The sequence below is a fragment of the Stomoxys calcitrans genome, chromosome 5, assembly GCF_963082655.1.
Source record: "Stomoxys calcitrans chromosome 5, idStoCalc2.1, whole genome shotgun sequence".
Classification (NCBI taxonomy): Eukaryota; Metazoa; Arthropoda; class Insecta; order Diptera; family Muscidae; genus Stomoxys; species Stomoxys calcitrans.
This window is the reverse complement of record NC_081556.1, coordinates 41,171,910-41,185,156: the sequence shown is the minus strand read 5'-3', so window position 1 is coordinate 41,185,156 and position 13,247 is coordinate 41,171,910. Positions and strand designations below refer to the sequence as shown.

The following is a 13,247-nucleotide window of genomic DNA, read 5'->3' as shown; positions in this document are numbered from 1 at the left end:
CAGCCAAATCGGGTTACAACTGCGCCCTCTAGCGGCTCAAAAAGTCAAGATCCGAAAACGGTTTATATGGGAGCTTTATTAGGTAATGAATCCATTTGGACCATACTTAGCACTATTATTGTAAGTTAAAACAAAACAGCTTATGCTAAATTTCAACCAAGTTTTATAATAATTGCGCCCTCTAGCGGCTCGAGAAGTCAAGATGCGAGATCGGTTCACATGGGAGCTATATACCCATTTGGACCATACTAAGCACAGTTGTTGAAAGTTAGAACAAAACACTTCATGGGAAATTTCAGCCGAATTGGATAAAAATTGCGCCCTTTAGCGGCTCAAGAGGTCAAGATCCGAGATCGGTTTTTATGGGAACTATATCAGGTAATGAACCCATTTGGACCTTACTAAGCACAATTATTGGAAGTTAAAACAAAACACTTCATGGAAAATTTCAGCAAAATCGGTAATAATTGTGCCCTATAGCGGCTGATGAAGATCCGAGGCCGGTTTATATGGCAGCTATATCAGGATATAAATCGATTCTAACCATACTTGCACAGTTTTTGGAAGTTAGAAAAAAACACTTCATGTCAAATTTCAGCTAAATTGGATACTAATAAAAGCGCCCTCTAGAGGCTCAAGAAGTCAAGATCCAGGATCGGTTAATATGACAGCTATATCAAAACATAACCGATGTAGCTCATTTTCAATCCCAATCGACCTACATGAATGTAATATTTGTGCAAAAATTCAGGCGCCGAGCTTTATTCTTTAGAGCTTAGCTTCATTCGACTTTCGACAGACGGACGGACAGGGTTTGATCGATATATATAAATGGTTGGGGCTTAGATGAATATTTTGATGCGTTGCAAACGGAATAACGTAATTAGCATATCCCGATCCAATGATAGAGGGTATAAAAATTGGCTTCCACATTCGGCAAGTGTGAAGTGCCGCCAAATAACCCCCATAACAACCTGTGGACCGATCGGGACAAGATATGAGGCTCAAATAAAAGGCCACTAGGGGTGGAGTACAAGTGGACAACAAAAGTCTAGGGAGCCGCTCCCAAAAAGAAGAAGAAAACCGAGTAAGGAAAGATAAAAGTCGGGCGGAGCCGACTATGTTATACCCTACACCTACCATACAATTATAAATTCCGGCAATAGATATATGTATATGAGAGCTATACTAAATCTGAAATGACTTTTTTCGAACAGATCGGCCACATAAGTAAAAAAACAACGATAAATATATATGGGAGCTATATCTAAAACTGAACCGATTTTGATGAAATCTTGCGGATATCTTAAGATCAGCAAAAAAACAATCCATACCAAATTTTGTGCAGATCGGTTGAAAATTTTAGTTACTACGAACATTTTAGTGCAAATCGGGCGATAGATATAAATGGGAGCTATATCGAAATCTGAACCGATTTTGATGAAATCTTGCAGATATGTTGAGATCAGCAACAAAACAATCCATGTCAAATTTTGTGCAGATCGGTTGAAAATTTTAGTTACTACGAACATTTTAGTGCAAATCGGGCGATAGATATATATGGGAGCTATATCCAAATCTGAACCGATTTTAATGATATCTTGCAGATATGTTAAGATCAGTAACAGAACAATCCGTGTCAAATTTTGTGCAGATCGATTGAAAATTGTAGCTGCTACGGCCATTTAAGTGCAAATCGGGCGATACCTATATATGGGGGCTATATCTAAATGTGAACCGATTTTGTTGATATCTTGCAGATATCTTAAGATCAGCAACAAAACAATCCACACTAAATTTTGTGCAGATCGGTTGAAAATTGTAGGTACTACAGCCATTAAAGTGCAAATCGGGCGATACCTATATATGGGAGCTATATCGAAATCTGAACCGATTTTATTGATATCTTGCAGATATGTTAAGATCAGTAACAAAACAATCCGTGTCAAATTTTGTGCAGATCGGTTGAAAATTGTAGTTACTACGGCCATTAAAGTGCAAATCGGGCGATACCTATATATGGAAGCTATATCTAAATCTGAACCGATTTTGATGAAATTTTGCAGATATATTAAGATCAGTAATAAAACAATGCACACCAAATTTTGTCCAGATCGGTTGCAAATTGTAGTTGCTACGGCCATTTTAGTGCAAATCGGGCGATATATATATATGAGAGCTATATCTAAATCTGAACCGATTTTGATGAAATCTTGCAAATATGTACAGATCAACAGTAGGGCAATCCATACCAAATTTTGTGCAAATCGGTTGTAAATTGTAGTTACCACGAACATTTTAGTGCAAATCGGGCGAAACATATATATGGGACCTATATCTAAAACTGAACCGCTTTTTACCAAAATCAATAGCGTTCACTCTTGAACCAAAAAAGTGATATGTGCAAAGTTTCGTGATGATTGTACAACGACCTGTATCATGATTACAAGATTACATTGACTAAAAGTCATGACATGGCTAAATCGAATCAGAAGGTGATTCTGAGGCCATCGGTATACTTATCAATGGGTCTAGCTGACATGTAGGTCGACCTGTCTATTAAGTGTCTTAAATGAAAGGTCTTTGAAAGTAAAGTGTGAATATAAGTAACCAAATGTCTGAGGTCAACCAAATAACACCCAAACTCTCATGCAGAATGACTGGGACAATGTAGGAATCAAATGAAAGGACTTTCGGATTAATGTACGAATCAGATATCAAAATTCGGGGACAAGTATTTGGGGACCGGAATTTCGACCTATAACGGACATGCAGGCCGATCGGGACAATATGGAACTCAAATTAAGGGTCTTTGATAGTAGACTACGAATGATATATCCAAGTTTGGAATAAGGTTGATTCTGGAAGGATCTGTAGGATTTTCAATATATTGTACCGGATATAGTAGAGATTTGAACAACACATTCGAGAAAGACCCATAACACATTCAGTTTAAAAAGCCATTTTAGGGTGAAGCGAAGCGCACAGTTAGTTTTGTATATCTGTATTAACTTCATGTTGGGGTAACAACCTTATGGAGGGGCGCACCGGTAGCCGAGTTCGTAGCGTGCTTGGATTACTAATGCAGGGGTCGAGGGTTCGATTCCCGCCAGAAGCCTTGGTCAGTCGCTACTGTGGTATCACAATGGACTTAAAATTGTCTCAGTGAGTCTGTAAAGGACTGCCACTCTTATTTAACCTAACCCAATAACCTTATGGATCCTCATGATGAAAACCACTTACCACTTTAGATACATCTATTCAAAACATTCAGGCAGAAACTTACCTAAAAAGAAAAAGAAATAAAGGTTATAAAATGGTTTTACTTATTTTCTAAAAATTATTAAAAAAAATTAAACTTAGTACTAAGCAAAATTAAAAGTCTTACTTTTGTAGACATTCAAATACTATTCCTTTTAGATTCTACTTTAAAAAATCCATGTCATACTTCTTAAAATATAAATGCATGCATAAAATATAATACAACTCTATTAAGATTTTCATCAAATACTCGTACCTTAAGAAAACTCTTTCACTCTAATTTCATAGACACAATTGGTCATGGCCTTCTTTTCGTAGTTTTTCGAATATAAAGTTTTGGCCATTCGAGCAAGTGGACGAAATGTTGATTTGTTACATTGTACATTCAATCAGGCCTTTGTCTGTAATGCCACACGACACTGGCCATATCCCTAATAGTTGGCCATGCTCGTAGACTTTGGGTAAAGGCGTCCAATAGGGTTAAAGTGGAAAAAGTTTGCAAGTATTGACCAAACCATAAGAGACTACAGTCTGGGGGCTCACAACAAAAGACCAATGAATCCCAAGTAAGGAATGCACTTTTCATGAATACCATATCTTTGGTATACATAGGCGTAGTTGGGGAATCCTGGAGAAGGAGTAATGCAATATTTTTTTTTTCACATAGCCAACACGCAGGGGATGTCCCCTATATTTGAGCAGTGCATTGCGTTGGCAATTAGGAAAGTTAAGGGTTGGAGGGGGGAAAGAGGGAGTAGTGTTTTTGTTGATATTAGTCTTAAATTTCTGAACGTCAATGTCAGTGGGAAAGACTTTAGCCGTAAGTCGATTCCACATACGAATGGTTCGGGCGAAAAATGAATTTTGAATTTTCTCGGTAATGCATGGTCCGGTCGACTGGCCAATCGATTACAAAAGGGGGTGTATTCCTGCCAAGTCTTGTATTCCTGGGGAACATCCTAACGTCAGGGATAAGAAGACGAATATCCCTGGAACACACACCATGGAAATAAAGATAGAGCAATACAACGCTACCCACATTCCGAAGATGTCCAAGAGAAGCAATAGAGTTGGAAACCCTACTGTCCCCAATCAACACCATCGCTCTCCGTTGAACCCGGTCAAGTAGCTCCAAGGATGATTTTAGAGCTCCTGCCCATATATGAGAGTAATATTCCATTCTCGGCCTAATGTAGGGAGTATAGATATTGATAAGATCAGAACAGGTGAAATATTTCTTGCACCGCTTAAGAAAGCCCAAACACTTGAATGCTTCTTTCGACACTTCGAATACGTCTTTTGACCAACGGACATCACATTGCATCGTCATGCCCAGAACATTAAGAGCATCTGACTGTCGATAGATATCAACGATTGAAGTAAATGTAAATTTTGCCCATAAACATTCCACTAAGGAACAGGGACAAACATCTCACATATCAATGAGTGAAAGTCCGATTCAAGTTTATGCTCAATGATAAGGGGCCTCCTCTTTGTAGCCGAGTCCGAACGATGCGCCGCAATGGGACCCCTATTTGGAGAGAAGTTTTACATGGCGTAGTACCTCACAAATGTTGCCAGCATTAGGAGGGGAAAACCACCGCAATCCTGGTCTCGCCAGGATTCGAACCCAGGCGCTCAGCGTCATAAGCGGACATGCTAACCTCTGCGCTACGGTGGCCTCCATCGACGATTGAAGTGGGTCAGTGAATCGTTTGTGAGACAAGAAATAGCACTGCGTCTTTTGTGCATCGCTACTCTACTCTGTTCATTCTACCCCACTGGGAAATGGCCAACAAATCCTGAGAGAGCGTCTCATCCATAATGTGCCTCTTGTCCACAATTTCTTGAGGACTGGACCTATGGTCGAATGAATATGAATGACACAGACTACTGTCATCGGCCAATGAGTAGACTGGATTCGAAGTGTGACCCAATAGATCGTCAATGAAAATAAGAAAAAGGGAAGGGGAAAGGACAGAGCCTTGTGGCACACCTGCGGTCAATGTATACTCATCTGATGAGAACCCATCTACAAGAACTTGTCTGGTACGATCTCTGAGAAAGCTCGATATAAATCGAACAAAGTTATTACCGACACCAAAAGCGACAAGTTTTGATAAAAGTGCACCGTGCCAGACCCTATCAATCAAATGTCTTGGAGATATCCAGAGCCACGACCTTACTCTCACCAAACTGGTGGAGGGAGCGACTCCATCGTCTTGGAGATATCCAGAGCCATCAAATGTCTTGGAGATATCCAGAGCAACGATATTACTCTAACCAAACTGGTGGATGGAGCGACTCCATCGTCTTGGAGATATCCAGAGCCATCAAATGTCTTGGAGAGCCATCAAATGCCTTGGAGTTATCCAGAGCCACGACCTTACTCTCACCAAACTGGTGGATAGAGCGACTCAATTGTTCCGACAAAAATTCTATTAGGTCCCCCGTAGAGCAATTTTTGCGGAACCCATACTGTCTTTCGCTAAGAAGGCCATTGGACTCTAAGTATCTGACAAGATGATGGTTAACCATACGCTCCATAACCATGGAGATCGCGAAGCATATCGCAATTAGCCGGTAATTCGCTGGGTTGTTCGTCCCACCTTTCTGGGGGATGGGCTGAACGTCATTAGGCCTCCCGTAGAGCGATTTCTGCGGAACCCATACTGTCTTTCGCTAAGAAGGCCATTGGACTCTAAGTATCTAACAAGATGATGGTTAACCATACGCTCCATAACCATGGAGATCGCGAAGCATATCGCAATTGGCCGGTAATTCGCAGGGTTGTTCGCCCCACCTTTCTTGGGGATGGGCTGAACGTTCGCAACCTTACAACGCGCTGGGAAAATACCCGCACGCTGAGCAAGTTTGATAAGGTTGCGTAGTGGACGAGCAAGCGTCGAAGAACACTTACAAGGGACAAGTGTTGATATACCGTCCGTGCCTGGAGATTTTTTAACGTCGATATCCGCAAGGATCCTTTTAACTCCACGTGTTCGAAGGTATATCTGAGGCATCCAACTATCAATCTCGGGAAGTGGTTGATTGCTAAACGGCAAGGAAGAATTTTCCGCAAACATTTCAGCCAGTAGATTAGCCTTATCAACCGGGTCAATGTATACCTGATCATCCTTAAAAAGATTTGCCGATGGGTTGCCCTTTACTCTTCTTGCGAATGACCAAAAGCTCTTGCTTCCTCTCGGAGAAGCAATAACTTTGGCACGAAGACGCTATTCGTAAAGAAACTTTTCTTGTCTAAGTACTCTGGCAGTCGAAGAAAACAAAGTTTCCAATTAGAATGCTTGAAAAATTCGTTGAGCTCATCCCAACGTGCTCTTTCGTACACAAAAAATTTACCGCTTCGGGGCTGGGGAATAGGCGGTGCGAAGAACAGAATACGAAAAAGAAGCTGAAATAGTGCAGTGATCGGAATTACCAAGAGGCTCAAGGACATTAACTTTATACTTCTCAGGGTGCGAAGTTAAGAATAGGTCAAGAGTGTTATGTTGGTGCCCTGCGACACATGAAATGTGTGTCGTGTCATTCGCTAATTGCATCAGACCATTCTGAGCGCGGCGAATAGCTTGGCATATTGATCCTCCGGAGTCATATGTCCCGAATGGAAAAGCCTTGAGGAGTTATGGATATTGAAATCGCCAGCAACAACGATTTCAATGTCCGGAGAATCCTCTAAGATTGTAGTAATTGAGTAGGAAAGGTAGTCAAAGCCGCTTAAGGAAACTTCCCTTACCGAGTTTGGACCTCCCTTTCCGAGTTTGAAAATGTGGATCTGGCTATGTCCCTCCGTGGGCACCATTGCTTTCGAGAAGCTGAATCTACCGTATTTGGACATAATTTTTCTCCTTGATGTAGGTCACTTGGCAGGGTAAATTGGACAAATCGTTACATATTGACATTTAGCCGATCTTCCAACTCGACCAACCTGCCTGCTTAGGGGCCAAAGTTAGCATTTGCCTATTGAAAGCCCAATATATCATTATACTGATTTCCTTCTCGCCTTTACCCTATCCTTGGGTCTGCTAAATGAAGCAAAAGCAGCAGCAGAAGAAATAATTACAGATGCACATAATGTTCGCCTAGCAGCTACGGTGCAAAGGGTAAATGGGGTATTGCATTGTAGTAGCCAAAGTTAGTCCTTAGAGAAGAGAATTCTTGCCACCTCAACCCTTCCCCGCCCGTTCTCAGCAGGATGGGTGTCTCTATAGTCTCTTTTTAAGTAAATGAATATTTTGCATGTTAAATGCAAAACTCATGGTCAATAATGAGAGGTGGCAAGTTGTAATTCAACGGGCTGTTGGACGTCCATATTTAACTCACACATACCATAGCAAACATTTTTGTGTGAGTGAGAAGAAGAAGCTTGTCTAGCCTTTATGTCTATTCGAAATACCACCCATTGATATATAAATGATATTTATTTTGCATATGTATGGGTGTACTACTAGAGAAACACTTATATTTTCCACCTTACTGCACCTACATGTATAGAGTTGCCAGAGGCCAGGGCCTAACTGGTTAAGGGATATAAGGAATTTGGTTTGTTTGTTAGCCTTACTAGACAAACAGTGCTGTATGACAAACAAAACCTACAAAATATGAAAATAGGTACAGAAAACATGGCCACAAAATGTTGTTCTTGCAATATTCGTTGCAGGTCACAGCCATAGGTTAGGCACGTGGCAAATTAATAGGTCTTGGGAAATAGGCTGCAATCAAGATGGATTTTCAATCCATTAACGCCTGACCTTCGTTTTCTTCCCTTGTTCGATTTTGATGAAATATCATATGTTCATTACTTAAGGCATTTATATTGACTTGGAACTTTTCTTGGAATTTGTTTGGAAACACAATTGAGGAACATTAGCAACGGTATTTAGAAAACTTTATACAGATTTGAAATGGATTTTTTTTTGAAAGATTTCCTTTAAAGAATTGTCAAATAAATCTACTTAAGGCTCCATTAAAACGGCAACACAGAAAAGCGTGGTAAGTTCGGCCGGGCCGAATCTTAAATACCCTGCACCATGGATCGGATTTGTCGAGTTCTTTTCCCGCTATCTCTTCTTAGGCAAAAACAAGTAAAAAGGCGTTAAGTTCGGCCGGGCCGAACTTTGGATACCCACCACCTCGGTTATATATGTAAACCAACTTTCATCAAAATTCGGTGAAAATTTTATACCTTACGTCCCATATCAGTTATATCCAAATATGTTCCGATTTGGACCAAATACTAATAAGTACATTAGCTATATCTAAAAATAACCCGATCTGAACTATATACGACACGGATGTCGAAAAGCCTAACATAAGTTCTTGTGCCAAATTTCAGTGAAATCGGAATATAAATGCGCCTTTTATGGGGCCAACACATTAAATCGAGATATCGGTCTACATGACAGCTATATCCAAATCGGGACCGATTTGAGCCAAGTTGCATAAAAATGTGGAAGAGCCTAACACAAAGCACTATCCCAAATTTCAGCGAAATCGGACAATTAATGTCGCTTTTATGGGCCCAAAACCTTAAGTCGAGAGATCGGTCTATATGGCAGCTATATTCAAATCTGGACCGATCTGGGCAAAATTAAGGAAGGACGTCGATGAACCTAACCAAACTCACTGTCTTAAATTTCAGCGGAATCGGACAATAAATGCGTTTTTTATGGCCCCAAAACCTAAAACCTAGATATCGGTCTATATGGCAGCTATATCTAAATCTGGACCGATCTGTGCGATATAGCAGAAGTTTGTCAAGGGGCTTAACATAACTCACTGTCCCAAATTTCGGCGTCATCGGACAATAAATGAGCATTTCATGGGCCCAAAACCATAAATCAAGAAATCAGTCTATATGACAGCTATATCCAAATCTGAACCGATCTCGACCAAATTGAAAAAAGATGCCGAAGGGCCTAACACAACTCACTGTCCCAAATTTCAGCAAAATCGGACAATAAATGTGCCTTTTATGGGACTAGCACCATAAATCGGAGGATCGGTCTATATGGCAGCTATATCCAAATCTGGACCGATCTGAGCCAAATTAACGATGAATGTCGATGGGCCTTACACAACTCACTGTCCCAAATTTCAGCGAAATCGGATAAAAAATGTGGCTTTTATGGGACTTAGACCCTAAATCGGAGGATCGGTCTATATGCCAGCTATATCCAAATCTAGACCGATCTGAGCCAAATTGACGAAGGATGTCGAAGGGCCTAACACAACTCACTGCCCCAAATTTCAGCAAAATCGGATAATAAATGTGGCTTTTATGGGCCTAAGACCCTAAATCGGCGGATCTGTCTATATGGGGGCTATATCAAGATATAGTCCGATATAGCCCATCTTCGAACTTAACCTGCTTATGGACAAAAAAAGAATCTGTGCAAAATTTCAGCTCAATATCTCTATTTTTAAAGACTGTAGCGTGATTTTCACAGGCAGACGGACAGACGGACGGACATGTCTAGATCATGTCTAGATCGTCTTAGATTTTTACGCTGATCAAGAATATATATACTTTATAGGGTCGGAAATGGATATTTCGATGTGTTGCAAACGGAATGACAAAATGAATATACCCCCATCCTTCGGTGGTGGGTATAAAAAAGGATAAAAGAAAAGATTTGCTCTGCTATTAGAGCGACAACAAGATATGGTATATGTTGGAGACTCCAATTCGAGTAAGAATTGCACCCTTTGGGGGCTCAAGAAGTAAAATAGAGAGCTTGATTTATATGGGAGCTGTATCAGGCTATAGACCGATTTAGGCCATAAAAAACACGAATGTTGATGATGATGAGAGAATCCGCCGTACAAAATTTTAGGCAAATCGGATAAGAATTGCGCCCTCTAGAGGCTTAAGAAGTCAAGACCCAAGATCGGTTTATATGGCAGCTATATCAAGTTATGAACCGATATGAACCATACTTGGCACAGTTATTGGATATCATAACAAAACACGTCGTGCAAAATTTCATTCCAATCGGATAAGAATTGCGCACTCTAGAGGCTCAAGAAGTCAAGACCCAAGATCGGTTTATATGGCAGCTATATCAAAACATGGACCGATATGGCCCATTTTCAATCCCAACCTACCTACACTAATAAGAAGTATTTGTGTCAAGCAGCTAGCTTCACTTCTTCGAAAGTTAGCGCACTTTCGACAGACAGATGGACGGACGGACATGGCTAGATCGACTGAAAATGTCATGACTTTCATGAAATGTCATTACCGAGAAGCTTTATACAAGTAACAGTTGAAATTTCAACGAAATCGGGTAATAAGTGCGCCGTTCATGTGATTAAGCCCTAATTCGGATTATCGATCTATGTGACAGCTATATCTAAATACAGCCCAGTCTGGACCATTTTCGGGACAATTGTTGGGAGTCTTAATGCAACTCACTGTTCTAAATTTCAGCGAAGTCGGATAAAAAATGCGTCTTTTATAAGTCTAAGATCCAAAATTGGCAGATCGGTGTATATGACAGCTATATCCAAATATGTTCCGATCTGGACCATTTTTAATTCGGATATTGACGGGCCTAAAAAAGCTCACTTTGGCAAATTTAAGCGAAATCCGGTAATAAATGTGCCTGTTATAGGCTTAAGACCCTAAATCGCCAGATCAGTCTATATGGCAGCTATGTGTAAATATGGTCCGATATACACCATATTCGGGTCGGTTGCAGAGGCCCCCTTTTTCAAATTTTAGCAAAATCGAAGAATAAATGCGTCTTTTATGGCCTTTAGAACCAAAAGCTGAAGATCGGTCTCTATGGCAACTATATTTAAGTATAGCCCGATCGGGACTATATTCGGGACAGATGTTGGGAATCTTAATACAACTTACTGTTCCAAATTTCAGCGAAGATGGGTATTAAATGCGCCTATTATAGGCCTTAGACCCAAAATCGGCAGATCTGTCTATATGACAGCTATATCCAAGTATATTCGGATCTGAACCATTTTTGTCGGTTAACAGCGGGCCTTATAAAACTCACTATGCCAAATTTCTGCGACATCGGGTAATAAATACGCCTGTTAAGACCCTAAATCGCCAGATCGGTCTATACACGATGTCAAATCGGGAGACCGGATTATATGGGAGCTATATAAGGTTATCGACCAAATTAGACCGTATTTGGACCATACAGTTATTAGAGGTTACTACAAAACACTCCGTGCAAAGTTTTGGCCAAATCGGACAAAAATTTTCCCTTCTAGGGGCTAAAGATGTCAAAACTGAAGATCAGTATATATGGGAGTTTTATCCGGGTATAGACCTATTTGGGCCGTACTTTGCAGTTTTTAGAATTCAAAAAAAAAACACAGTCCGACAAAATGTCAGCAAATACGGCTAACAATTGTGGCTTCTAGGGGCTCAAGATGTCAAACCGTGAGATCGGTTTATATGGAAGCCATATCGGGATACAGACCTATTTGAACCGCAGTTTGCATGGTTATTGGATGCCATAACAAAATATTACGTGCAAAATTTTCATCAAATCGAATGCAAATTGAGATCTCTATGGGCTAAAGATGGCAAATCTGGAATCTATTTATATGGGAACAATTTCAGGGTATAGACGATTTGGTCTATACTCTGATGGGATTTCAGCGAAATCGGATAACAATTACGGCTTCTAGGGGCTCAAGAAGAACCAATATATGCCATTTGCTCAACGACGTAAATCAATAAGAGGTATGTGCTCATAATACGAAGCGGATGTCTTCATTGGAGCGAAGTCTTTCGTAATGGGTATAAAAATTATGGTTTCCACAAACCTCTATGTTTTTACTGCTAAAACTAAGACGAGAAATGTTATTGCCTTGTCGCTTTTGGTGTCGGTAATAACTTTGTTTGATTTATATCGAGCTTTCTCAGAGATGGCACTATACGAGTTGTTGTAAATGGGTTCTCGTCAGATGAGTATACATTGACCGCAGGTGTGCCACAAGGCTCTGTCCTTTCCCCTTCCCTTTTGCTTATTTTCATTGACGATCTATTGGGTCAGACTTCGAATCCAGTCTACTCATTCGCCGATGACAGTAGTCTGTGTCATTCATATTCATTCGACCATAGGTCCAGTCCTCAAGAAATTGTGGACAGGAGACGCATTATGGATGAGACGCTCTCCCAGGATTTGTTGGCCCTTTTCGAGTGGGGTAGAATGAACAGAGTAGAGTAGCGATGCAAAAAAGACGCAGTGCTGTTTCTTGTCTCACAAGCGATTCACTGACCCACTACAATCGTCGATGGAGGCCACTATAGCGCAGAGGTTAGCATGTCCGCTAATGACGCTGAACGCCTTGGTTCGAATCCTGGCGAGATCAGGATTGCGGTGGTTTTCCCCTCCTTATGCTGGCAACATTTGTGAGGTACTACGCAATGTAAAACTTCTCTCCAAAGAGGTGTCGCATTGCTGCACGTCGGTCGGACTCGGCTATAAAAAGGAGGCCTCTTATCATTGAGCATAAACTTGAATCGGACTGCCCTCATTGATATGTGAGATGTTTGTCCCTGTTCCTTAGTGGAATGTTTATGGGCAAAATTTACATTTACTTCAATCGTCGATATCTATCGTCAGTCAGATGCTCTTGATATTCTGGGCATGGTGAAGCAATGTGATGTCCGTTGGTCAAAACACCTATTCGAAGTGTCGAAAGAAGCATTCAAGTTTTTGGGCTTTCTTTAGCGGTGCAAGAAATATTTCACCTCTTATGATCTTCTCAATATCTATACTACCTATATTAGACCAAGCATGGAATATAGCACTCATGTATGGGCAGAAGCTCCAAAATCATCATTGGCGCTACTTGACCGGGTTCAACAGAGAGCGATGGTTTTGATTGGGGACAGTAGGGTTTCCAACTCTATTGCTTGCCTTGAACATCTTCGGAATGTGGGTAGCGTTGTATTGCTCTATCTTTATTTTCATGGTGTGTGTTCC

General features: G+C 40.7%; 1 protein-coding gene across 12 annotated transcripts in view; it reads right to left on the bottom strand.

The window, feature by feature from the left end:
* LOC106082744 (serine-rich adhesin for platelets) overlaps positions 1-13,247 on the bottom strand; it is a 457,776-nt gene that overhangs the window by 274,372 nt on the left and 170,157 nt on the right. Inside the window, exon 1 of one of the 12 annotated variants that reach the window (XM_059368536.1) lies at positions 3,244-3,286. The exons of the other annotated variants lie outside the window; for them this stretch is intronic. The gene's annotated coding sequence lies outside the window, so the exon portion shown is untranslated. Of the gene's footprint in view, positions 1-3,243; positions 3,287-13,247 lie in introns of those variants that run through there. 12 annotated transcript variants of the gene reach the window in all.